Here is a 26,167-nt window from a genome sequence, read left to right on the forward strand (position 1 = left end):
AATGAGAGGTGGTTATTACTATTTTCATTAAGTCAACAGGGAAGGAAAAAGTCATGGGAGTAAGGTGCCTGTGATATTCATTGCAGATCTTTCATACCTCGTACAGTGCTCTTTAATGAGTGAATGAATGCATGTATGCATGAGAAGTGAACATAAGGCAGGTTAAAGTGAACACAATTGATATGAACCCTATATAAAGGTACAAAACATTCTAAAAGTATCATGAATGTTCAGATTTATTTAATGGTCTTTAATGTTTCTACGGTGATAGTATAATTGAGGATGTGTTGTAAGAATAGAAGAAATGAAAGGAGGCTGTAAGAGAAAGACCTTAAAAATGCTACTGTTGAAGGAAGCATCAGTAGAGGAGGTGATGAGGCAGAAGCACTACCCTGAGGCTGAAGCATAACTGCTAGGGCCAGGCCTGATATTTTCTTGGGTTCGTCACATAATAAGAACACTTATGAAGAAACATATCCATATTGTTTCCAGTTGTTGGTTCTTGACAACTCTTGGGTGTGCCTCAAACACAAGGCCAAATTAACATCTAAAATACAAAAACTTCTTAATTGAGAAGCAAGAAATTATACACTCAGTTTTAAAAATATTTTTTTTTTTAAAAATTAAAAAAAAAAAAAACTTGCCATATGGTGTTTGCACTCGCCAGAGAGAGACATGGAGAAAGGGAAAGTGAGAAATCACCCCCTGATAGGATGGCCACGCTCCTTCTGGCTTTCTCCATTCTCCTCTCTAGATTTTGGGCACACATGCATATACACCTGGCATATACATTCAGTTTTAACGGAGCGAAAATTGTGAAAAAGTATAAAGATTCCCAAAAGCATATTGTCAATTACTGTAAAACATGCAACAGAGCAGCCAAACATCATGATCAAAGTAGAAGCTTTCTATCAGTTGTTTTTGAACTTTCATGTTTTAGTTCTCCTCATATAGCACTACCTTCAGAACTTCTCTGAGAACTGGTCTGGTGTTGGTAAATTCTTTCAGGTTTTGTTAATCTGAGAATATTCTTTTCTTCTCTTTCCACATGAAAGATAATCTTGCCAGGTATAGTATTCATGGTTGAAATTGTTTTTCACTCAACACTTTGAATATAATTTCCCATGCTTTCCCTGTTCTCATTGTTTCCTATGAGAGGTCTATTGTTAGATTGATGGGATATCCTTTGTAGGTAACTTGACGTTTCTCTCTTGCCAATCTTAGTATGTGGTTTTGGTCACTCTGCCTATAATGTGTCTTGGGAAAGATCTTCTTGGGTTGATTCTATGTGGGGTCCTTTGCATTTCTTGGATCTGGATATGTGAATGCCTCTCTGAGTTTGGGAAGTTTCTTTCAGGATTTCATGCAATAGATTATCAATGCCCTTATTAGTCTCTTCACCTTCTGGGATAGCAATTATCTGGATGTTTGGATGTTTAATGGTATCTAGTATTTCTTGTATATTATTCTCTTTTTTTTTTCTTTTTTTTTGTGACTATTTTCTCAGTCTTCATGGTGGATTTTTCAGTGATTATGTCTTCTACATCTGAGATTCAATTTTTCTGTATGACCTAATCTGTTTTTAATACTTTCAGGGGAGGTTTTTGATTTTCTGTATTATAGCCTTAATCTCTAACAGTTCTGTTTGATTCTTTTTTATGATCTGAATTTCCTCTTTCAGATCATGCAAGAAATGCAAGCATTTTCTCACCTCCTGGAACTTGTTGACTCTTTTTTTCCTGCCTCTTCTGGAGTTCATTGTCTCTCTCTTCTCTTGCATCTCTGTTAGCTTTGTCACTATGAACATTCTAAATTCTTTATCAGACAGTTCCACAAGTTCCATTGTACTGACTGTGGATGAAGAGGAGTTATTCTTTTCCCTTGAGGGAGAAGTATTTTCTTGGTTTCTCATATTTCTTGTGCCTCTGCAGTGATTTCTAATCTGATGGGTTATATGTTTCTTCCTAATTTCCAAAAGTTCAATCAGAGCATTCAGAGGCATGTAGGAGGAGGTGATATGTAATCTCTTTGCCATTCCATTTTTCTCCCTTTGTGCAGCAGATTCAGTGGGAATTGAGGAATATGTTGACCCTAGTAGTAATCAGAGGTTTGACTACAGTTCACTTAGACCTATCTAGACATTCAGTGCATGGACGCTGAGCAGCAAAGCGATGAAGTAAAAGAGAATAAGAAAACAAAAATAGAAAAGGAGAGAAAGAGAGAGAGAGAGAGGAGAAAAGAAGAAAAAATATTTAATATGTTAAAAAAAAAGCCAAAGACGAAAACTGCTTCTTCTAAATGGGAGAGGGGAAAAGGGATTATTAGCAAGACAAGGGAGGATCTGAGAGCCAAGAAAATAATTTATCTTAAAAAATTTAAAAAAAGAAAAAAATGGAAAAGACAGAAAGAAAGAGAGAGAGAGACAGAGAGAAGAATACAGGTGGCCCTACCACTTGAAAATGGGGGCTGGAGGGTGAATTCTCAGCAGAAAATCTTCATTTCTCTTAGTCCCTGAAAGTACTAGTTCTCAGCTCCCACGAAGGAGTCAGTCTTCTTTTGCCCTTGTGCCTCTTCTAAATGGAAGAGGGGAAAGGGGATTATTAACAAGATAAAGGAGGATCTGAGAACCAAGCTGGGTAGTCTCCTCACAATCTAAATGATGTATAGCGATTTAATGTATGAATAATAATGAAAAATAAATAAATAAAAAAGAAAAAGTTAAAAAAAAATTTAAAAAATGAAAAGAAAGAGACAGAGAGAAGGATACAGTGGGCGCTACCACTCGAGAATGGAGGCTGGAGGGTAAAGTCTCAGCAGAAAATCTTCATTACTCTTATTCCTGACAACACTAGTTCTCAGCTACCATGAAGGAGACAGTCTTCTTCTGAAGGCCTGCCCTTTGCCTCTCCACTTGAGAATGGGGGCTGGAGGGTGAATTCTCAGCAGAAAATCTTCATTATTCTTATTCCCTAAAAGCACTAGTTCTCAGTAATCAGCACTGAAGAGCAATTCTGCAACTTTTAAAAGTAAATTCAGCCTGAAGACACAGAGCAAAAAGACTCTAAGTTCTGCAGACCTAAATTACAATATGTCTGGTTCCAAAAGCAAAATACCAGCATTGATTTTTAGAACACTGACATCTGGATAGTTAATACCCACTTGCTCCTCAAAGAGTGTGAACAAAACAAAGAAACACTATTCCCAACTAAACATGTTGGTTAGTCAGAATGAATCCCAAAGGAATCCAAAGGTGGACTTCAGACATTTCTTATCTTCTCTGTGAAGAGTGGCGTTAAAAATAAGGACTCTCTAATACAATTTCTGAAACTGAAGTAAATAAAATAACTTTTTAATTTATTCTTTGACTACCAGAAACCTGGTTCAAGAGCAAACTTTTTTGGCATCCTTTAATGTTTATGGGAATAATGCCTCATTAGTATGAATATGTGAAACTGTCTACCTCACAGGGTGAATGTGAGGATTAAAAAATACATACAAAAGCAGGACCAGCAAATAGTGTAATGGTTATGTCGCTGGACTCCCACATGGTTGACTCTGGTTTGAGTCCTGGACCCTGAGGCTTAAAACTCACACTACATGTGTGTGTGTGTGTGTGTGTGTGTGTGTGTGTCGCCAAAATATAGTTGTTTTAAATTACTGGCTTTCCTTTAGGCAGTGTGGCCACCCCTCTGGGGGGGGGGTGATTTCTTGCTTTCTGCCTCTTTGTCTCTCTCTTTTTCTCTGGTGAGCACACACTCCCTATAGCAAAAAACCTCACTCTAATAAGATACACACACACACACACACACACACACACACAGTGGTGATATCATTTCCTCCTCCTTTAGTTAGTAGTATTCATTAATTTTGTCTTTTTTTCAAGGCAAATTAAGACTCATAAGAGGATCTATTTACTTACAAAGATTTATTCTACATATCTATTGCTTTATTGCTAGCTCAGGAAATAAATTGTTGTGTTTCATTTTCTCACCATCACGTGCATAACTATATCAGTCAAATTTGAACATTATTTTGATTTTTTTAATCCTCCTGATTATAGGCAACTAAGATAGAAATATTTGCCCCCCCCCCTTTTTTTTAACAATTTTGCACTGTTCCTATAGTATTATTTTACTTAAAGTGGTATCTTAATTCTGCTCTGGTGAGGACTTATCTCTAGGTCTAAAAATGGTATCATAACACATCACAGAAGTAGTGTAAACCTTTTCTGGAACGTAGGTATATATTTTTAAAATGACAGGGTAAGATTATATTTAAACTGATTTTTAAAATTCTTTTAAAAAGGGAACTCTTGTATGTTGTTGGTGGTATTATAAATTAGGACAGCCATTTAGGGACAGTATGGAGGTTTCTCAAAAAACTAAAAATAGAATTACAATATAGTCCAGCAATCCTACTTCTGGGTATTACCCAAAGAAATTAAAATAAGTATGTTGAATACATGTCTGTACTCCCATGCTCACTGCAGTTTTATTATTATCATCATTATTATTATTTTACAGAGAGATTTTTTGCTATGTGGTGCACATGCTTGCCAGAGAGACAGAGAGATAGAAAGTAAGAAATCACCTCCCAGGGTGGATGGCCAAATTGCAATCCCTTCTCCTCCAGTCTCCTCTAGGGATTTTGGGCATGCATGCACACGTGCCCAGCATGAGTTTGAAGCTACCAGGTCTGGGACTCGAACCACAGTTGACCATGTGAGAGTCCAGTGACATAACCATTATACCAATTGCTGGTCTCCACTGCAGTATTATTTACAGTAGCCAAGACAACTCTAGTGCCCATCATTGGATAAATGAATTTTTAAAATTCAAATTCCGTTCAACCTTGAAAAAAATAGGAAATTCTGTCACTTGCAGCAAAATAGATTAATGTTGAGGACATTATGCTATGTGAAGTAAGCCAGACAAAGACACAAATACCATGTAATTTTACTTCTATGTGGAAAAACTCAAAAAGTCAAACTCATGGAAGTAAAGAGTAGAGCACTAATTGCCAGAGGCAGGCAGGAGTCAAGGGTAGTTAGCGGAAAGGGGAGCTCTTAGTCAAAGGGTACAAAGTTTCATTCAGTTAGGAGAAATAAGTCCTAGCGATGTATTACATAACATAATAGAATATAGTTAATGTGTTTTAAAAAATAGCTGAAAGAGGATTTTAAATGTTCTCATAGCAAAGAAATGATAAATACTTGAGGTGGTGGATATGTAATTAGACTGATTTAATCACTCCATAATGTATACATATAAGAAAACATCACATTGTACCCCATAAATGTATAGTTATCATTTGTCAATCCAAAGTAAAATAGATAAATAAATGAACAACAGTCCATGCATCAATGTGAATCTCACAAGTGTTATTGAGAAAAAAGAGAAAAATAAGTAAATAAAAAGTAATTTAGTTATTTGGAAAAAATTCTATATACTAATCATTTTTTTTTATTTTAAGGAATTATTTATTTAATTTTATTTATTCAATCATTTATTTTAATTTTACCATAGAGAGACATGCACGCAGAGAGAGAGAGAGAGAGAGAGAGAGAGAGAGATGGAAATTGAGAAAGCAAGCCACCAGGTCCAGGACTTGAACCGTGGTTGGCCACGTGGGAATGTCCAGCACCTTAACCACCGCGCCACCTGCTGGTCCCATATACTAATAATTTTTATCAAATTCGATTCATTAATTGTAATTATGCCTACTAGGAAAAAAGAAGAGTAAAAAGAAAAGGAAAGGAAAAGAAAGCTACAATAAAATGCCAAATAGTTGTAAATTTGTCATAGCCTAAAGAAAGGCAGAATGTTGTGTGAATTCATGAATTAAAAAAATGAATATTCAATCTTCAAAAAATTTTATTAATTTACAGCTTTTTTAGATTTTTTTGAATAAATACCAGAAATAATACTAATGTAGAATTTTTGTCAATTCTTCTTTCTATGAGATTTACTCCACTGAAGTATAAATATTCACACAAATATTTTTAAGAAAAATAATGTTTGATAAAATAGTAATTTTTGTTTAATTGCTGCTTGTTACTCTTATCTGGTAAAAACCAAATACCTTATTTAATTAATGAATATATTTTATTTTGAATAGTTCAGGATGATAACTCAGCTTTTACATATATATGTATTTTAGCAGAAAAGAAATAGTGAAGTGTTGAAAAAGACAATTTACTTGTGCTTTTCTTATCTGATAGGTGCTAATCATCTGTAAGTTGTTCTTAAAGATGAAAAACTAAGACCTCAGCATTACAACAAGCAGTCTCCAGCTTAAATCACTTATAACTCTGTGGTGTTTATTTTTATGTTCTTTTTTTTTTTTTTCAGGTTTTTTTTTCCAGAGGGCATGTGCACTTGCCAGAGAGACAGAGAGAGATGAAGAAAGGAGGAGTGAGAAATGACCCTACCCCCCAACCACCCCAGGGCAGATGGCCATGTCACCATCCCTTCTCCTCCATTCTCCTCTTGGAATTTTATGCACATATATACATGCGCCTGGTATGATTTTCAAGCTTCTGGGTCCAGAACTCAAACTTCATCTACTATGTAGGAATCCAGGGCCTTAACCGCCATGCTACCTGCAGGCTCCCATGGTGGCTAAAACTGTTCATTTTTGAATGGTAGACATATGTATTAAGCTTGACTAATGCTACTTTTTGCTGAGAAAGTCAGATCAAATGATTTTTGTAAAACTATCTTTTTAAATTGCATTCAAAATTTTATAGTTTTATTTGTAAAAAGGAAGTTTAATTGTAAACAAGAATAAGTTAAGAACATATGTAACCATAAGGTCATCATCATTTGCTTTTTTAAAAGTTTTTCTTTTTATTTGCTATAAGGTACATGTGCTCACCAGGGAGAGGGAGAGGGAGAGGGAGAGAGAGAGAGCCTTTGAGGAGAGATAACTAAGCCACAATCCCTTCTTCCCTTCTCCTTCATTCTCCCCTCATGATTGATTTGGGCACGAAAGCACACATGTGTGGTGTGTTTTTCATGTCACCGGGTCTGGGACTTGAACCACATAGTAGGCCATGTGGGATCCAGCAGCTTTAACAACTACAACACTGGCTGGATCCATGACTTCCTTTTAAATGACAGGGAAGAACTTCATCAAAAGAAAAATTTGATTAAATATAATTTCTATAGATTAATTCTACTTGTTAAATTTCTGCTTTTAATATACCTGTAAAGCAAGAGGAAGGCAGATATATTTCTTGTTTGCTTTATTTATTGACACAAATTTGTGGCAAAAACATAAATGTGTGTGCAAATGGAAAAACTTAAGTCTAACACTCAAATTGATTTGTTATGAACACATATTTATTCAACTAAACTATCAGAAAGAAAAGTATTACAAGCTATAAAACTTAACTTTTTATTATTTTTCTTGAGACAAATTAACCCCTAGTGCTTTAAATATCATAAGTAAAATAATTCTTTCTGGGGGCTAACAGGTGGTGTGGTGGTTAAGGGGACTGGACTCCCACATGGCTGACCAAGGTTTGAGTCCTGGACCTGGCAGCTTGCTTTATCACTTTCCCTTTCTCACTCTCTTTCTCTCTGTCCCTCTCTGGTCACATTTAAAAACAAACAAACAAACAAATAAATAAAGTTAAATTAAATGATTCTTTAAAAAAAGAAAAAAATTCTTTTTTTTTCAAACATAAGTAAAAATATTCTTTTTTTTTTTTCTTTTGGAGTGTTTTTTTCTATAGGGCATGGGCACTCGTGAGAAAGACACAGGGAGACAGAGAGACAGAAAGTGAGAAATCACCCCCCAGGGGGAATGGCCACACAGCAATCCTTCTCCTCCATTCTCCCAATCTTGGGCTCGTATGCACACATACCCCGTGTAAGTTTAAGCCACCAGGTCCAGGACTCAAATCATGGTCGACTACATGGAAGTCCAGCAACATAGCCATTATGCCAACTGCTGGTCCCCATAAGTAAAAAAAATTCTAACTTAGCGTTTTTTAGTAAAACAATTGCTAATATTTATATATTTATTATGTGTAAAACAGTGTTTTAAGCACTTTCCATTATTTTACCTCATTCAATCCTTATCGGAAACCTATGAGATAGTTTAATTTAATTTATTATTATTATTATTATTAATTTGATAGAGAAAATGAGAAAGCAAGCCACTATGTCTGGTTCTCAAACTGTGGTCACCCATATGAGAGTCCAGCACCTTAACCACTGTGCCACCTGCCAGTCCCCAGGGTAGTTATTTTTTATCCTCAACTTAAGATGAAAAAGCTGATATAGAGTTGTCAAGTAGCTTATACAAGTTCATACAGCTAGTAATAATAAATTATTAATAAAATATATGGAGAACCACTTTATAAGAGGCCTACCCTAAACACTAGGGAAGCAGAAGTGAGAACAACAAAAGGGAATAAAGTCTTTGAGGTTTTGTGATTTGAGATAGGGTGGCATGGAAAATTCTGACTGAGAGGATGATGCAAAGAAGGAATTAGTGAAAAATCACTTTCTCTGTTATTTGAAATGAAAGACAATTTCTAGACATGGAGTTCTTTAAAGAAAACTATTTGGTGGTACATCAACTTGGGTTAATGATTAAAGTATTAACATCAGCCACAGTGTTGGCATTGGGTAGTTTTTATTTGTCCCTCTAGATCTCTTGTTCATGATTACCTATTCTCCTTTGTGCTCCCGGAGCTTGAGAGTATGCATTATTTCAGTGAGCTGCCTTGTCCTTTGGCCTCTGGTATGGTTTAGCTAATGGGAGACTTAATATTCCCTAAACCAAAGGTTGAGACTTTTATCTGGTGACTCCCTCCACAGGAACCTGTCCTTTACTGTGTAGTAATTATTCCTTTCCTGTACCCTTCAGACTTAGAATGGTAACAATGTTCTCTTGTTATGTTACCCCCAAGTACTGTGCTATCCCTTGGGATTCCCCTAACTTCATTCACTTCTCTGGAAAAAATCCCTTTATTAAACTGTCTACAGATTGCCTAATTTGAATGTGCTTTCTAACTCTTCATGTGATCTTGACTGATACAACTGACATATTAACTGCATGGTTCTCCAAATTTTCATTGAAATAACTGAATTTGTTTGTCATCATAAGTTCCTCCAAACCAATGAACTGTATAAAATGGGTATTTGTTAGATGTTAATATCTAATGCGTTCAATGTATTTCTCTCCATCCAATATTAAATGAAACTATTTAAAATTGACTTTAATTGACTTTGAAATATTTTTAACTTCCTTTATTCTCAGAGTGGTTTAAGCAATATCTTAGAACACTATGGATAGTTGAAGCAAAGATGTGCTCAAATGAGAGATCATTAAAATACAAGCAATACTTTTACTTCCAGGGACAATTTTAGTATATGCTAGAAAGTTGGAGACAAATTATTCCTGAAAAGTAAGAATAATAACATTTTTGTTTTATTTTGTTAAAAAATATTTTTTTCAGCAGGTACCTTGATTTTGTGATGAAATTTTTAACGTCATATTCTCTGATCTTAGATACCATGAAGAGGTAGAATTTTTAAAAATTCATGTTTAGTATTTGAACAACTTAAGGAGAATCATAGATTCTAAATGATAAATAAATTATAAAGGCAATATAATTCAGAGGTTGAGTATACATATGCCCTGGAGGCAGAAAAACGACTCTGCCACTTACCTGCGAGATGGCCTTGGTCAGGTCTCTTATCCAGAATATACTTCAGTTTTTTCATCTCTACAATGACACTAACTTACCTCAAAGGACTATTGTGATGAACAAACAAGGTGATACATGAAAAGCAATTTAAACATTTTTGACATTTATTAAGAAGCAGGAAAAATAGGTTAGCAAAGGACATTTTAAAGCTCAATACAAATGAAATAATGAAAACCTATGTAACTATAGAAATTAGAGTGCTTTACAGGGGTAGTTCAAAAAATTGTTCAAAGGTCTGTTCAGTGTTGATAATTCATTTTTGTTATATCATTTAAATATATATAAACATTAAACTAAGTTTAAAATCACAATGATTATGGTTTCTATATAACAATAAAATAAATACAAATGTATGAAACCAGCAAAATATAAATTAAGGACATTATTTTAATCAGATTGGTAATAGGCTGCTGGAAGGAAATTACTTGTTATATGAGTACTGACTATCATAGCATAGACTCCTTTGAGTTTGGTATGCCTTTACTATAACATTTTATGATGACTCAATTTAGCCACATTTTTTAAAGAATTATTTTATTTATCTTTATTTATTTATTTATTTATTTATTTTATTTTGACCAGAGAGGGACAGAAAGAGAGAGAGAGAGAGAGAGAGAGAGAGAGAGAGAGAGCGAGAGCGAGAGAGCGAGCGAGCAAGCCACCAGGTCCAGGACTCAAACCACAGTCGGCCATGTGGGAGTCCAGCACCCTTAACTACCACACTCCTGCTGGCCGCAATTTAGCCACTTTTTAAAAAAGGTGGACTCAGGGACCAGCAGGTGGCGTGGTGTTTAAGGCGCTGGATGCTCCCACATGACTGACACCGGTTTAAGTCCTGGCCCTGGTGGCTTGCTTTCTCATCTTCTCTCTCTCTTTCTGTCTGTGTGTATCTCTCTGGTTAAATTAAAAATGAATGAATGAATAAACAAAGTTCAATAAATAATCTTAAAAAAAAGGTGGACTCAAAAGAGATCTTTGTATAGTCTGCTATGATGTCATTTCATCTTGACTTGGCACAGATTCACCATTCAGGCATTCAATCTCTTTTCTCATTAAGTAATGACAACTAAAGCAGTGCTCCTCATTGGCGGTGTAATAATAAATAAAAGCAAAAACAGGTAGTGAAATCAAGTGGCAATATTCAGTTATAAGATCATTGAAACGATCCACAGATTTTTAGTTGTATTATTTTAGCATCGAAGTAAACATATAACATTAAAAAAATAAAATAGAGAACTCTCAGATCCCTGAAAAACTTGTAAGGATCAGTTTGAGAGGCAGTGATTTATAGAACACTCCACCTGGAGACTATATGAGGAATATCCTTTAAACTCATTTTGTTAACATTTTTATGAAAACTTGCCTCACAGAATCATGTAGGTATGAAGGAGCAAGAAAAGAATGAGTCTTTTGAAGAAAAAAATGTGTGAAATGGAGTTCCAGAAAAGAATGTTGTTGACTGTAGGCAACTCATAGTTAAAGTGATTTTCTAAGTGATTATTAAAAATTTATTACTAGTAACATTGTAATAATTTAAAAATGAGTTGATCGGAAAACATAAATATCATAATTCTTAAGAATTATCTAAAAACCTTATTAAGGTTCTGATTTATCTTGTTCAATTTTGATCCATATCATTGCACTCCTACATTAAACCAAGAATAAACTCAAATTTACTAAGTAAAATGAATCTTTAGTACTCTCAAACCGTTTAGCAAGAAATTAAAGTCTTGTTTTTTCTATTAGTATCACTGAAGAATATTTACTGAAGTGAGAAAAAAAGTGAAAACAAAAGAAAAGTGAGCTGAAAATGAGACTTTTGAGTCACTTTTAAAGTTGGTTGCTAGATGAATACCACCATCAAGAGAACTTCCAATAAAAATTCAAAGGGGTCAGATGGTGGTGCAGTGGTAACACAATGTTCTTTATTTTTCCCACACAGTAATATTTTATTATCTGTTTACAACATGCATACCTTTCTCTCTCTTTTTAAAAATTTATTTATTATTATCATAATTTTCAAGGCTGACCCACATGGAAAGGTTCTGAGCTTAAATCTGGAAACCTCCCTGAACATGCTGAGTACTCACATGCCCATGATCCAGGGCTGGCAGAAGCTGGGAGGGCTCACAATTTGCAGACCTTGGTGGGAGCACTTTCTCTCTTGTTCATGGAAGAAAGAAAGAAAGAAACTCAAAAAACATTTTTTTTTAACAAAACAAAACAGCAGCAACTTCAAAATAAATGTCATTGTCAACGGTACTATAGCAACAGCTAACATTTATTGAATTGTCAAATGTTTGGCACCATGCTAACTGGATTTTCTCTTTCACTCCTCACAATGATCCTGTATAATGTATTATTACTATCCCCATTTTCCAGATAAATAAGTAGAGTAGCTTGTCTGAATTCACATGGTCAGTGAATGACAAAACTGGAATTTGAACCTCGGCAATCGGATTACTGACCTTATTTTTCTGATTCTAGGCTGAGATGCTTTCTAAAACAATTCACCACTGATTGGACTGATATGGATTAAAAAAAGTTTTCTGTCCCATTAATAATCCTCTTCTCAATATGGACTTCATATGTGGTTAGTACCTTAACTAATCAATAAATTCTCCATACATGAATACTTAGATTGAACTACTGAAAACATCACTGTTGATGAAGTGTATAGGCATTAATTTCTCCTATTTATTACTTCTACAGTAATTGAACATACTAATTTTTTTGGAGAGGTTTTTGTATAGGGCACGTGTGCTCGCCAGAAAGATAGAGAGACAGGGAGACAGAAAGTGAGAAATGAACCCCTGGGGGTATGGCTATGCCAATCCCTTCTCCTCCATTCTCCTCTCAGGACCTTGAGCACACACGCACACACACCCAGTGTGAGTTTAAGTCACAGGGTCCAGGACTGGAACCCCCGGCCAACGACATGGAAGTCCAACGACATAGCCATTATGCCAACCGCTGGTCTCTGAGCATACTAATTTTTAATAAAAGGGAACTATCCTTTAAATTTGGCAAATCAAATTTACATTAAGAATTAAAAGGAATCAATTGTTCTCTAGTAAATCTCTAATATTGGGTCGGCAGGTAGCATGGTGATGAAGGCAGCTGGATTCCACATGACTAACAGCACAGTTTGTCTCAGATCCAGTGGCTTGAAAAACACAGAAGGTAACATAGTGGTTAAGGCTCTGGACTCCCACATGGCTGACCATGGTTTGAGTCCCTGATCCAGCAGCTTGAAATGTATGCTGGGTATATGTGTTGTGAGTACTCAAAATCCCAAGAGGAGAATGGAGGAAAAGGACTGAAAAGGACTGTGGTGGTGTCATATCCCTGGGGGTGGAGGCGGGAATCTCTCGCTTTCTCTCTCTCCATGTCTCTTTGTCTCTCTGGCAAGGTCATGCACTCTGTAGCAAAAATCTTCAGACCCCCCTCCCCCCCCCAAAAAAACCCAAACCAAATACCAGGTATGTGTGCATTTATGCTCAAAATCAGGAGAGGAGAATAGAGAAGTGATTGCGGCGTGGCCATCCCTCCTTTGGGTGGGTGCTTTCTCACTCTCTACTCCCTTTCTCTCTGTTTATTTCTTGTGAGCACATGTACCCTCTAGCAAATTCAAAACAAAACAATACAAAACCCTAGCAAATTAAAAAAAAACCCTTCTATTATTTTTAAAAAAATTTATATTAAAAATTAATTAACTTTGGACCATGAACTATCAGCTGTGTGGAGAATTCTTCATTTGCTTTAACTTGCTGCTTGATTAAAACATTAACCAGCAGCATTTCAATGCTGGATGCCAAAAGCAAATGTGGAATGCATATATTTCATATAGTCTAGCAAAGAAGAATTCTTAACAATACCAACCAAACAACTAAGTAAGGTGGCATTGAAAGCACTGAATATAATAAATCAACAAAGTAATTTTGAATTGTCTTGAATTCAGAGATGGAAATAAGCAAGTGGAACATTATGTTCATTCTCTGCTGGTGAGTATGTATTTTTTAAACAAATGAAATGAAAAAAAAAAAAAGTGAAACAAAGCATTGTATGTTGTTACTTAGGTTTCTAAAAATTTTGTACTTAATTTTTAACCTGTGGGAGATATATTAACTCTTGAAGATCATGAGATAAGAAAGGAGGGAAAGACATAAATGTTGTATTAAAATGTCATATTAAAAAACTTTATATGTATATTTCTGTTTCTAAAAGTAAACTATATTTTTTAACAATATAGAAATGTATTTAGGGGATAAAAATATCCTTCAATGCTATTTTAGTTGGTAAGCTTTCTTATAGATGTTCTATTTGCATATAGTAATATAAATAGAATATAGTATATATCCATACTTACATGTACATACAGTATTGTATTTATAGGAATATATGTATTCAATATGTATATATGCATATATGCACATAAATTTTCTTTTAATAGAAAAGGATCGTATACTTGCTGCCTTGCAACTTTTTTTTTCCATCTTAACAGTATATCTTGGACAACCTTCAATGACATTACATGTTTTTTTTCCAGTGTTACACACTATTTAATTGTATTAGAATTGCTTAACAAATTCTTTATTGATATTGGAGTTGTTTCTAGTTTTCCATTATCCCTGACAGCTGCATAAAATACTGCTATATATTCAATTAGATAGGACTTGGTGACCACATTGGTCAGGAAACACCTTACTTAATCTTTTAACAGATTTGATGTTGATGACTATCCTTCTTGGGATATTTTATTCCCATAGGTTCTGGGCCAGAACACACTTTTGGTTTTTGTCTTTTTTCCTCTGGTTTCTTTCTGTCTCTTTGCAGGCTTGTTCTTTTCTATGGGTTATCGATTTGCTGAATTCTTCGAAATGTGCCCAGGGTTTTCTCCTTTTCTGAGTCCACATCTTCTTTTAATGCTCATGTCCTAGATGGTCCTCAAATTTTCATCTCCAGCCCAGATCAGTCCTCTGTACTCTGAACATGTTTATCTAACAGACAATTTGGTATTTTTCAAAGGCAACTTAAAATTAATATGTCTAAAAATAAACAAATAATCCCTTTCCTTTACCAATCATAATTCTGTTCCAATATACCATATCAAGGAATGGTATATTGGTATTTCACCACCCAGCAAGGCAGGACAGAATGTAGGCATTATTCTTAGTTCATTTCTCTTTCTTTACTTCCTATAGCCAGTTCTCATTGTCTTGAACATCTTGTCTACTAAATATATTTTTAAAATATTAATTAATTAATTAATTTTCATACCAATGTCATTACTTTAGCTCAAGCTAGCATCACCAACTGGATTGATTTTAAAGTTTTTAGATTGGTTTATCTTCAGAGACTCTGGCTGTCTCCAGTTTATTACTCATACTATAGCCCTAGTATTATGATCTACCTCCATCCCTGATCAAGATCTATGAAATAGTTTCCCATTGCTTGCTTGCTTGCTTGCTTGCTTTCTTTCTTTCTTTCTTTCTTTCTTTCTTTCTTTCTTTTTCTTGGGGGGGGGGCGCAGATTTTTGCCTTAGGGCATGTGAGATTTCTGGAGAGACAGAAAGCAAGAAATCACTCCCCACCACATGGGGTATGGCCATGTGCAGTCCCTTCTACTACATTCTCCTCTTGGGATTTTGGGCATGTATGCACTTTTGTGAGTTTCAAGCTCCTGGGTTGAGGACTTGAATCATGGTCGACTACGTGGTAGTCCAGCAACAAAAACGTTGTACCACCTGCTGGTCCCTTCCATTGTTCTTAAAGCTGAGTTAAAACTGTGACCATAACATACAAGGCTATTAATATGGCCATCGTAATATATTTCCATTCTAATCTCATACCACAGTATCCTTCATCTCTAATATGGCCTTGCAAATGCCATGTTCCCTCCTATCCCTGGGCTGAAGTGTTCTTTCCTCAAGGAAGCTTTCCCTGAATTTTTCCTTTCATTGTATGATGTCATGTATCTCCTCTTGAAAGTACTTGGCACAGTTATGACTATATCTCTTTGTTTAATGTCTGATTTGCCCATAATATGGTCTAAGAAACAAGGAGCATGCTTGTTTTTCTTATTATTACATCCTAAGTACCCAGCACCGTCCTTGGGGCATGGTCAGTGCTGAATAAATGTTGGCAGAATCAATCAAAGCAAGAAGCAGTTTAGGGCAACAGGATTATGCCATATTGTATCTGACTTACCAGAAAGATAGAGTGTTTTAAAAGGATCATGGATAATGGGGTAAGCTGCTAGTCAAAGAGGAAGAAAGAGATATTCTAAAAATACCATTAGATTTGGTGATTAGGAGCTTAGTAGAGGCTTTTGAAAGGGGAATAATAGGCACAGTAGTCAGAGTTCAAAAAGTTAAGAAGAGAGGATGAAAGGTATTAAGAACAATTCTTTCTTTTCTTTTCTTTTCTTTTCTTTTCTTTCTTTCTTTCTTTCTTTCTTTCTTTCTTTCTTTCTTTCTTTCTTTCTTTCTTTCTTTTTTTCTTTCTTTCTCTCTCTCTCTCTCTCTCTTTGTTCCTTTCTCTCTTTCTTTCCTTCTTTCTTTCTTTCTTCTCCCCTCCCTCTCTCCCTCCTTCCTTCTTTTCTGCTATAGGGTGTGCGTGCTCACAAGGGAGAGACAGGGAAAGACAGAGGGAAAATGAGAAATAACCTTCCTGGGAAATGGCCATGTACTCCATCATGTCTTCGTTTAATTTACAAGTTTGATCTCTTCAAGTATCAGAAGACTCATGGAATATAACTAAATTGCTACAAACCCAATAAAAAAGTAGCCATAATTAGTGCTGTTATGCCAGTTGTGGTATCTAAGGTAGAGCAGATTAACAAAAATTCAGAGGCATAGTATCTAGCCATTCATGTATTGAAACAAGGTCTCTTCAATTGTTCATGGAGGGGCTAGCAAGTGATGTGGTGGTTAAGGTGCTGGACTCCCACATGGCCGACCATGGTTTGAGTCCCTAACTTGGCGGTTTGCTTTCTTGCTTTCCCTTTCTCCCTCGCTCTCTCATAAAATAAAAATAATAATAATAATAAATGGAATTAAATTAAATTATTCTTTTTAGAAAATCATGGAAAATATCAACTATAAAAAAACTATGCATGGATTCCAAAGTTTTTTGTACATAAAATCATACTTAAAAAACAATTCTTGCTATAGGGCATGTGCACGAGAGAGAGAGAGAGAGAGAGTTGGGTGGGAACTCTTTCTGTAAAAATGTGGCTAGGTAAGTAGCTACAAATCCAAATCTTAGAGTTCAAAAAGGGAACTCCTCCTTGATCTAAGCTAATCTTGGCCTTCAAGTGCCCTAATCAAATGGAAGAGTAAGAGTCTCTTAGGGTAAGAAGCATGTGTTTATTGATCATCTATTACTTGTTGTTCTATGCTCTTTGTCTATTTTATCATATTTACCACAGCAAATCTATAAGCTGGATAGTATTATAATCATTTTGAAGACAAAGAAGGGAAAATAAGATTCAGGAAAGTGAGCTAGTTACCTGTCATCCCATTGGTAGTAAATGGTGGCATTGAGAGTCAGGCATAGGTCTAGCCAACCTCAGAACTGTGAAAGTGGCAATATGCTTTCCTGATTCTGTGAGGTTCTGTTCATTTTGAAGCACATTTCAGTGGAAGAGGGACCAGGATTGTGTAAGCATATGTCCACCAACCGTAGTCTGTAGGATAGATAACACATCTCTCAAATTCACTTACTCTTATTTTTCTAATATATCTGACTGCTTTTATGGTTAATAAGACATACATTATTTAATATTCTAAAATAAATTCAAAGTTGTATTTTGTCATTATACAGCAATAATTTACAGGATATAACCATGGGTTGAAGGTAATACTATGAAATAGTTAAGAGCCAAGGTTCTAGAGATGGGATGCTTTGTGTTTGAATTTTGTCTTTATACTGTCTAATTGTGTGACCTTGGGTAAGTTACTTCACTTTTCCAGGACTTGGTGTCTTTACTAGGAAAGTAACAATATCATCAACTTCAAAGGATGTCATGAGGATTAAATAAATTTACCTATGCAAGTTGCTTAGAGAGGACTTGACCCAGAGTAGGTACTTTAAATTGTAGTTATTATTATAACTGGTCTTCCATGAAAATTTAAGAAACTTTCTTATTTTAAGAGAGCACATAGTTGAAATGGGTAAGAGCCTCTACATTCAAATTCAACTTTATCCCTTAAGAGAGATGATTTAAGAATGTTACTTAAAATTTCTCTGAATCAATTTTATAAGATGGTTTAATGATTACAATGAGATTATGTATAGAAAGTACTAAATACAGGGTTTGAAAATTATAAGTGCTCAATACATGATAGAGATGAGAAATATACTTATTATTAGTTTAAACATTTGCCATAATTGAAAAATGTAATTATTTGATACCTCTGTTCAAAAATATTCACCTAATGAAATGTATGACAAGAATAAAACAGCAAAATCATCTTCATTTTTCATCAAGTTTTATGGGCCTGTCTCAGTGCTAGACAATGTCATGCTTTTTAAAAATGATGAAGTCTCTGCCTTAAAGGATTTTAAGGCTATTTAAGAGATGAGTCACCCACAAATGGGATAAAGTTTGCAAAGCTCTCAGTATCTGGCTATCACATAGTAGGAGCTCAGTCACTGAGAACAGACATTATTATTTTATTATTTATAAAAAACTACACAAGAGCTAGACAGGATCATATCAACTGAATTTAAGACAGTTATAATAAGAGGCTACTTAGGAGTGAAAGAAAAATTTAAAATGAGCAATAAGAGCTTAAGTTACAGTCAGTTCTCATTATTTGTGGTAGTTATATTCCATAAAGTTGCCACAGGCGCTCAATTTGGGAACACTGAAGCTAAATACTTCAGCAGTTATATGCTGCTCCTGGGGAAAAACAAAGATAGGTTCCTGTGATCCTCTGGTTATGACATTTTCATCAGCTGATCAATACATAACCTTGTACCATGTATGTTTCTGCTTAAAGTCATTATATGTAAAACATACCGCTGCTTCATTAACATTGAGCTCAGCCCATAGCACTATAACTCATGTTTGAATGAAACTCAAACATAGGTGTTTACTCCATAAAGCACCTAACAGCTTTTTTGTTCCTAGGATCATCAGACAACCTTTTAAGGCACTATGCTTGGGGGACATGTTAAATAACAAAATCACCAACAAAAGCAAAAAATGTCAAAAAATATGGCACCAAATAGCTAGCCAAAAGGACAGTTGTATAATTTAAGAGCTGAAACAAGAAGGCAGTATTGCTTCAGCTGGGAGCCCTCCATCCTGCACATTTCTGCATATGACTTCAAAAGCACAGTGATTATTAATTGGAGTGACAAACACATTTTAGGCAGGTAGGTAAATTCACACCTGTGAATAATGAGGATTGACTACATATTCATAGAGCAGGTGAGTTTTATGCTAGGCTTAAAGGAAGAACACATAAAGTTGGGTATAATGGGTAGGTAGAGATGCCAGCCCCTATTGAGCTTTAGTCTCACCACATGCTTGCTGTCCTCACTACAGATCCATTGCTGACCCTCGTATACCATGCTCTCCCAAGCTGAATTTTTGAACTTTACAATGTAATGCATATTAAAGAAGCAGTAATGAAATGCAGAAATGGACCTACTTTACAGAATAAAATATTGTCAAGCCTCTCCCCCCATATGTATTTTTTGATTTCTCACTTCTTCCTCCAAAACCTAGGTTTTAGAGGGGAAAGTGAGAAATCAAAATCTGCCCCTCAGGGGGTTGGCCACGCTGCAATACCTTCTCCTTTATTTCCATCTTAGGATTCTAGGTGGGCATGCACATGAGCCCGGCATGATTTTCAAGTCACCAGGTATGGGACTTGAACTGTGATTAACTATGTGGGATTCCAGCACCTTAACCACCATGCTGTCTGTTGGCCCCAGGTCTTTCTATATTTAAGATAAACTTCTGTCTGTGAATGAGATTGGTCTGAAGATTTCACATTTGGAGATATCTAGCAATTAAAAAACTCAGGTTCAACTTATAAGTAGATCTATAAATCAGGACAGATTATAATTATTTTGTGTCATACAGCCACAGTAGGCAAAGCAGAGAAAGAAAACTGAGGGGATGACCAAGGAGAGCCTTTAAATACTCCCTATCCCCAGAATTAGCTTATTCTGTTTTTGATTATTTTTGTTAAGTGGAAAAAAATGATTTCCCCTTAATCCATAATTCAAACATTACTTCTCAAAAGTGATAAAAATAGCATGTAGGTATTAGTCAAAGATTTGTTTTTTCAAGATCTGGCTGAAAACCAAACTAAGACTTCCATGTGCTCCAATAAATCCAGTGTTTCTCACAGGTTGCTATTTCTAATCCTTGTTGCCATGGAAATGGACTTTACATCAGCAAAAAGGGGATGAGGTACTGAGTGATTTATACCCACTGTTTGATATTTTAAGTGATTCACCACTGCTCTTTTCCTTTTCTGTAGAAAGTGTATAAGGATATTTTTCTTATAGGACTCTCAGATTTTCAGATAAAGAAGCTCTAGAAATACACCCCTTAGGAGATAAAGTCACAGCAAATGCATCTTTAGGAAGACATAGGTGACAGGAGCTGCAATGTCATAAGAGTAAATCTAGAAGTTATGGCCATTGGATACTCTTCACAGAATGGTTGAACAGAAATAATAGGTTGATGAAGCATTTACAACATATCCTGTAATACCAGGTTGAGGGGTAAACATTCAAAAAATTTTTAAAATTAAACAGCTCAAGAATGACCTTTATGGGCCTGTCCTATAATGTAGTGGTTAAGTGTACGGCATCAGGAGGCAGATTCTATTTAGCTGACTGTGGTGCAAATCCTGACCCCAGTGGCTTGAAAAAAACCCCTCTGGATGTATGTGTATATGTGTATGCCTGCATGACTAAAATCCTGATGGAGAAATGGAGGAAAAAGGATTGTGGTGTAACCATGTCCCTAGAGGAATACTTTCTCTGTGACAAATGCACATGACCCTGGCAAGTAAAGAAATAAAATTATATTAAAAAAAGATGATTTTTTTTCTCTCTGTAAGACAATCTCTCATTTGATAAATCCAAAAGTTTTGGATGCTCACCCAATCAGAAAGATCAGTGGGTTGGTTTCAATCACCTGGCAGAGAGGAACCTGGTGATCAGAATGAGAACATGCCTGTGCTCTGTGGTTTTTATTGCTGTTGCTTCCACAGTAATAGGAGTAAGTCATTAATCAAAAGTCAGATCTGAAAGGGTCAGTTATACCCACAGCCCCCGCCAGCTTTCTTTTTCTTTTGGGCTAAGTTACCTTGCTTCTTCAGGTCCTGGAAAGCAGGGATCCCTCCCACTTCTAAATAGCATATTGACAGGCATTCTGAAAGTTTGCAAAGTTAGGATTTTAGTTGCTCCACTGGTAGCCAATATTTTTTCCTTAAAAATGTAGCATGTACTAAGCTTATCAATAGTGGAGGTCGAGGGACTGGCAAGTGGCATGGTGGTTAAGGTGCTGGACTCCCACATGGCTGACTGTGGTTTGAGTCTGGGACATGGTGACTTACTTCCTCACTTTCTCTCTCTCTCTGGTCAAATTGAAAAAAAAAATATAAATAAGTAAAATGAAATAATAATAAAAAATAGTGGAGGCCTATACAAACAAACCCATCAAGTTCATTTCAAGTTTTAAAAATACCTTGTCACGGGACCAGCAGTTAGCATAATGGCTATGTTGGTGGACTCCCACGTAGTCCACCACAGTTTGCGTCCCGGACCTGGTGGCTTAAATCTCACGCCGGGCACGTGTGCGTGTGTGCCCAAGATCCCTAGAGGAGAATGGAGGAGAAGGGATTGCGGTGTGGACATCCCCCCTGGGGGGTGATTTCTCGCTTTCTGTCTCTCTTTGTCTGTCTGGAGCACATGCCCGATAGTAAACAAACAAACAAACAAAAACAAAAACAAAAAAACCAAAAACCTCTAAAAAAATACATTGTTAAATTGCTAGAAGCTATTTTATTAAAGTCACTCTGTTAACCTGTGTTCAGGTGTGTTGTGTGAAACTAGTAACAAACCCAGTATTTTATAGAAATTAATTTCTTTTTCCTTCAACTCAAGTGTGGACCATTCTCACAACTGCAGAATGTTTATGCAAAGGAAGAATGATTCAGACTGGCTGTAGTCATTGTGTTAGGATGAATTAATCTTTTCCTACTTTTGTTTATCCAGTTCCTCTACTTTCACTTTTTTCTCTATGTGTTTCAAATGGAGAAAATACTGTACATTAAAAAATCAGTTAAGGTTATCAAGATAGGAAAAAACATATTTTTAACACCCCTCCCTTACATGAAAGCGTCTTGACATTTAGGAATTATTTTTTAAACCTACATTCCCTATAGCACTGGGTTCATAGCACCGATTAAGCACTTAAAAACTGCATGCAAATTTTGTAATTCCAGCATGCTGGTGAATAAACATTCAATGAAAGGTAAAATGGAAAGCTCCAACTTTCAAAAGTGAGTTTCTCTTGCTGTGATTCAAATGTTTGCTTTAAAAGCACTTAAGAAGTTCCTGCAGAATCTCTTGCTCTCTTTTTAACAAACTGCTTGCTCCTCCTACGTGAAAGGTTGATGTTACCAGAAGAGTTCAAATGAAATGGTGTGGTACAAGTTAGCACAAGCTGCATGCCTCTAAGTTCTTTTTGTGGTGGTAAGTGGGTGGAATACATACCCAGTATTTTTTTTTTAACACAAAGAATTCTAAATACTCTGAATATTTGAGTATAAGAATCAAGGTAGTCACACATGTCCCATTCTGGAACTTTTCCTTCTTGCCACCTTTCCCCAACATTTTCCTTTCTAATATTAAGGCTATTGGATGCTAACCAAAAATAGGAAGGCTGACTGAAAACTGTTTTCTCTGCCCTTTTCTAGAGTATTTGGTCTTACAACTACATTATAATTTCATTAATGTAAGAAAAATAATTATGTTATAGACTTGTTATATTTTAGGTGGCTATGTGAAGGGATAACATAATAAGAATATTTTATTTTAAAATTTTATTTAACTTTATTTATTCATTCATTCATTTTTAATTTGACCAGAGAGGAGGAGGAGGAGGGAGAGAGGGAGGGAAAGCAAGTCATCAGGTCTGGGACTCAAACCGCAGTTGGCTGTGTGGGAGTCCAGTGCCCTTAACCACCAAGCCACTTGCCAGCCCCGATCTTGTATTTCAAAAGTCATCTCATCATCTGCTTCCAGAGAGCCCGACCTGTGACACATTTCTCTCTCTTTCTTTTTGGTTTCTTTTGAAATTTCTCTCACGAGATGGGGACAGTGACAGAGAGAGTCACCCTCAGTAGAGTTGCCACACTGTGATCCAGTCCCAGGCCCCAGCAGCCTGAATCACAGACACACAAGCATGTGACCAGCATGTACAGGGAGACTTTGGACACAAACTCAGGACTTTCTATTTTTTCTTTTTTTTTTTTTTGTTTGAGAGAGGTTTTTGCTATAGGATGCGTGTGCTCACCAGAAAGACAGAGACAGAGAGACAGCGAGAAATCACTCCCCGGGGGGATGGCCAAACCGCAATCCCTTCTCCTCCATTCTCCTCTCAGGATCTTGGGCACACACGCACACGTGCCCAGCGTGAGTTTAAGCCACCGGGTCCGGGACTCGAACTGTGGTCAACTACATGGGAGTCCAGCGACATAGCCATTATGCCAACTGCTGGCCCGAGAAGGGTTTATTTAGAGAAATTTTTGCCATAGGGCATGTGCACTCACCAGAGAGTGACACAGAGAGATGATGAGAGGGAAAGTGAGAAATCACCCCCAGAGGAGATGGCCACCCTTCAATCTCTTCTCTTCCATTTTCCTCTTGGTATCTTGGGCACTGACGCACATGAGCCCGGTGTGAATTTAAGCTGCCGGGTCTGGGAGTTGAACCACACTCAACTACATGAGAGTCCAGAGACATAACCATTCTGCTATCTGCTGGTCCCGAGAACGAGAAGTTGAGAAGTTGCACTGGTCTCCCCATTCTCCTTCCAGTGCCTCCTCTCGCTGTTGTTAGAATGGTATTTGCGCTTGCCGCGAGCGACATGGGAACAGAGACTGAGCAACTTCGTATCCGCAGCAATTGGCACAAGGCCTGAGACATCACGGACCCCTGTTGCCAAAGGGGTGGGGAGAGAGGGAGGGAGAGAGAGAGAGAAAAAGAGAAAGAGAGAGAGAGAGAGAGAGAGAGAGAAGAGGAGAGGAGAGGAGAGAGAAAGCAACGTCAGGTCTGGGACTCAAACCACAGTAATGTGCGAGTCTAGCGCCCATAACCACCATGCCACCTGCTGGCCCTAATAAGAACAATTTTTAGATACAGAGCCAGATCCTGTATGCGTGTTGTATCATCTAATCATTATAATTATAAAAGCAGCTTTTTTTTCTTTAAAAAAAAAATCTGCTGTAACAGATAAGAGAACTGAGTCTCATGCTGAGTAAGTGAATTTTCCAAGAATTCATGTTTATCTGAGCCCTATGCCATAGGTAAAATTTTGTGATATTGAGGTCCTCATTGCTCTTAAGTAGAAAATACTTTGGGAAGGGCTCCAGAATTAATCTGCTCCATTTCACATTTTTATTCTGGAGGAAGAGTGTTTGGTATCCAAGGATCAACTGAAACCAAGTACTGTTCTTCATTCTGACATGCAACCTTATGTTCTCTTATGTAACAATTTTTCCAACCCAGAGTCTATTAATTCCAGACTTACGAATCCACTTGTTAATGAATTCACTCAGATGCGTCTCAGACACCTCAAATTTAATACAAGTAGACTGTTGATTACTATGATTGAGGGTCTCTGCCAATTAGTAACTGTGACTGGACAACTTACCTAACTCCCTGTGCCTCTCTTTTTTCATCAGTAAAATGGGGAAACATATAGAATTTATAGATATGCTTTTGAGGCTTTGGGAAATGAATCTCTCTCTTTTTCTCTCTACAAATTATCTACCTATCATATCTAGAACAGTGAGTGACAGAAGTAGAGTTCTTGCTATGTAATTGACTGCTTTATTATTACTCCAATGGCTTGATTACTTTCCCCCTAAGGTTAGTTTTTCCCATATGTTCCTTGTGGGAACTGCACCAGCATGTAATCGCCCACTGTCCAAGCCAGGGGACTGGGATCAGCTTTTATTCCTTTTCCTTCTTCACCACTATACACAATTGATTACTGTGTCATAATGGTTTTAGTAATAAATATTTCTTAAACTTACTTCTTTTCATTTCCACTCTAGTTGGAGATACAATCCAACTATAATAGATTGTGTGTGGGGGGTGGCATTTGGTTTGATTTTATTGTGGATGGGAACTTGGATGACACAAGTGGTCAGCATCACTAATAGCCTATCTGCTATCCTCTGGTGGAAGAGAAAGTCTCTGTCAGAGATTCTAAATTTAGCTTAAGAGATCAGAATCAGGAAGCGGAAAAGTCCTTAGTCACATTGCCACAACAGTCTCTACACTTAATCATTCAACATGGCCTCATCCACAGGTGATATTTTCCCTCAGGAAGCCTGAGGCTCTACTAGGAAGAATAACTTTAGAGCTTTCTTTCCTTCATACGAGAAAAGCTGACTCCTAGAAATGCATGTAGAATTGAAGAACATTATAGGGAGTTGAACTTTCAGGACTAATCACAAACTTGCTTCTCCAATGATGACTCCATTCCTTAAGCCACCACACAGGTTTGTCTCTAGAACTCGAATCTGTACGCATGGAGCTCACATTCTGAGCACCTGCACATCCCCTTGCAAGCCTTCTACCAACCAGACATCAACCTTGACAGATCTCAGGCCTTTCTCTAAAGGTTCTGGAACTGGATACTCCCAGAAGGCCGGAGCCTTGTGCAGTTTGTATATGCAATTGAGCGCTTGAGTGTGGGAAGCCCGGCCACTGTTCATCTTCTTCAGGGTCAAGTTATCCAGCATAGCACGGGCTCCTGCTGTCTCAGAAAAATGTCAGTAGACATGCAGGGCTTGGGTATATCCTTGAGCAAGATGTTATCCGAAACACGATTTAACCGTAGCTTGGTAAGTTTCATGTAGTAAAGGCTAGGTGTTGGAGTAAAAGCGTCTTGCTTTCGTTCACGATTCCTCATCTCCGACTTTTCCGCATCCATCCACTCTGGAAGGAAACCCCCCCCCCCCCCCCCCCCGTAACCCCTAGTTCAAAGGCCCCAGGCCCCCATTCCCCACAGCCCCCATGAGGTAGATGCAGTTGGGGATGATGGCAACTAGCCCTTTCTCCCCAGAACTCCACCTGGGCGGTGTCCTCAGAGGCTCAGGCACCGCCGCGGACTCGCAGTCTCCTCGGGCCTCTCGGCGCTGCCCCTTTCCCACCGCTCCAGTTACCATCTTT

The 26,167-nt window shown here is 36.9% G+C and overlaps 2 pseudogenes; one reads left to right on the top strand and one right to left on the bottom strand.

The window, feature by feature from the left end:
- The first annotated feature begins 373 nt into the window (after positions 1 to 373).
- LOC102475163 (UPF0711 protein C18orf21-like) lies at positions 374 to 3,283 on the top strand (annotated as a pseudogene).
- A 22,327-nt stretch (positions 3,284 to 25,610) lies between these two features.
- On the bottom strand, positions 25,611 to 26,163 carry LOC114006791 (DNA replication complex GINS protein PSF2-like; annotated as a pseudogene).
- Positions 26,164 to 26,167: the final 4 nt, after the last annotated feature.

The sequence above is a fragment of the Tupaia chinensis genome, unplaced genomic scaffold, assembly GCF_000334495.1.
Source record: "Tupaia chinensis unplaced genomic scaffold, TupChi_1.0 Scaffold000085_1, whole genome shotgun sequence".
Classification (NCBI taxonomy): Eukaryota; Metazoa; Chordata; class Mammalia; order Scandentia; family Tupaiidae; genus Tupaia; species Tupaia belangeri.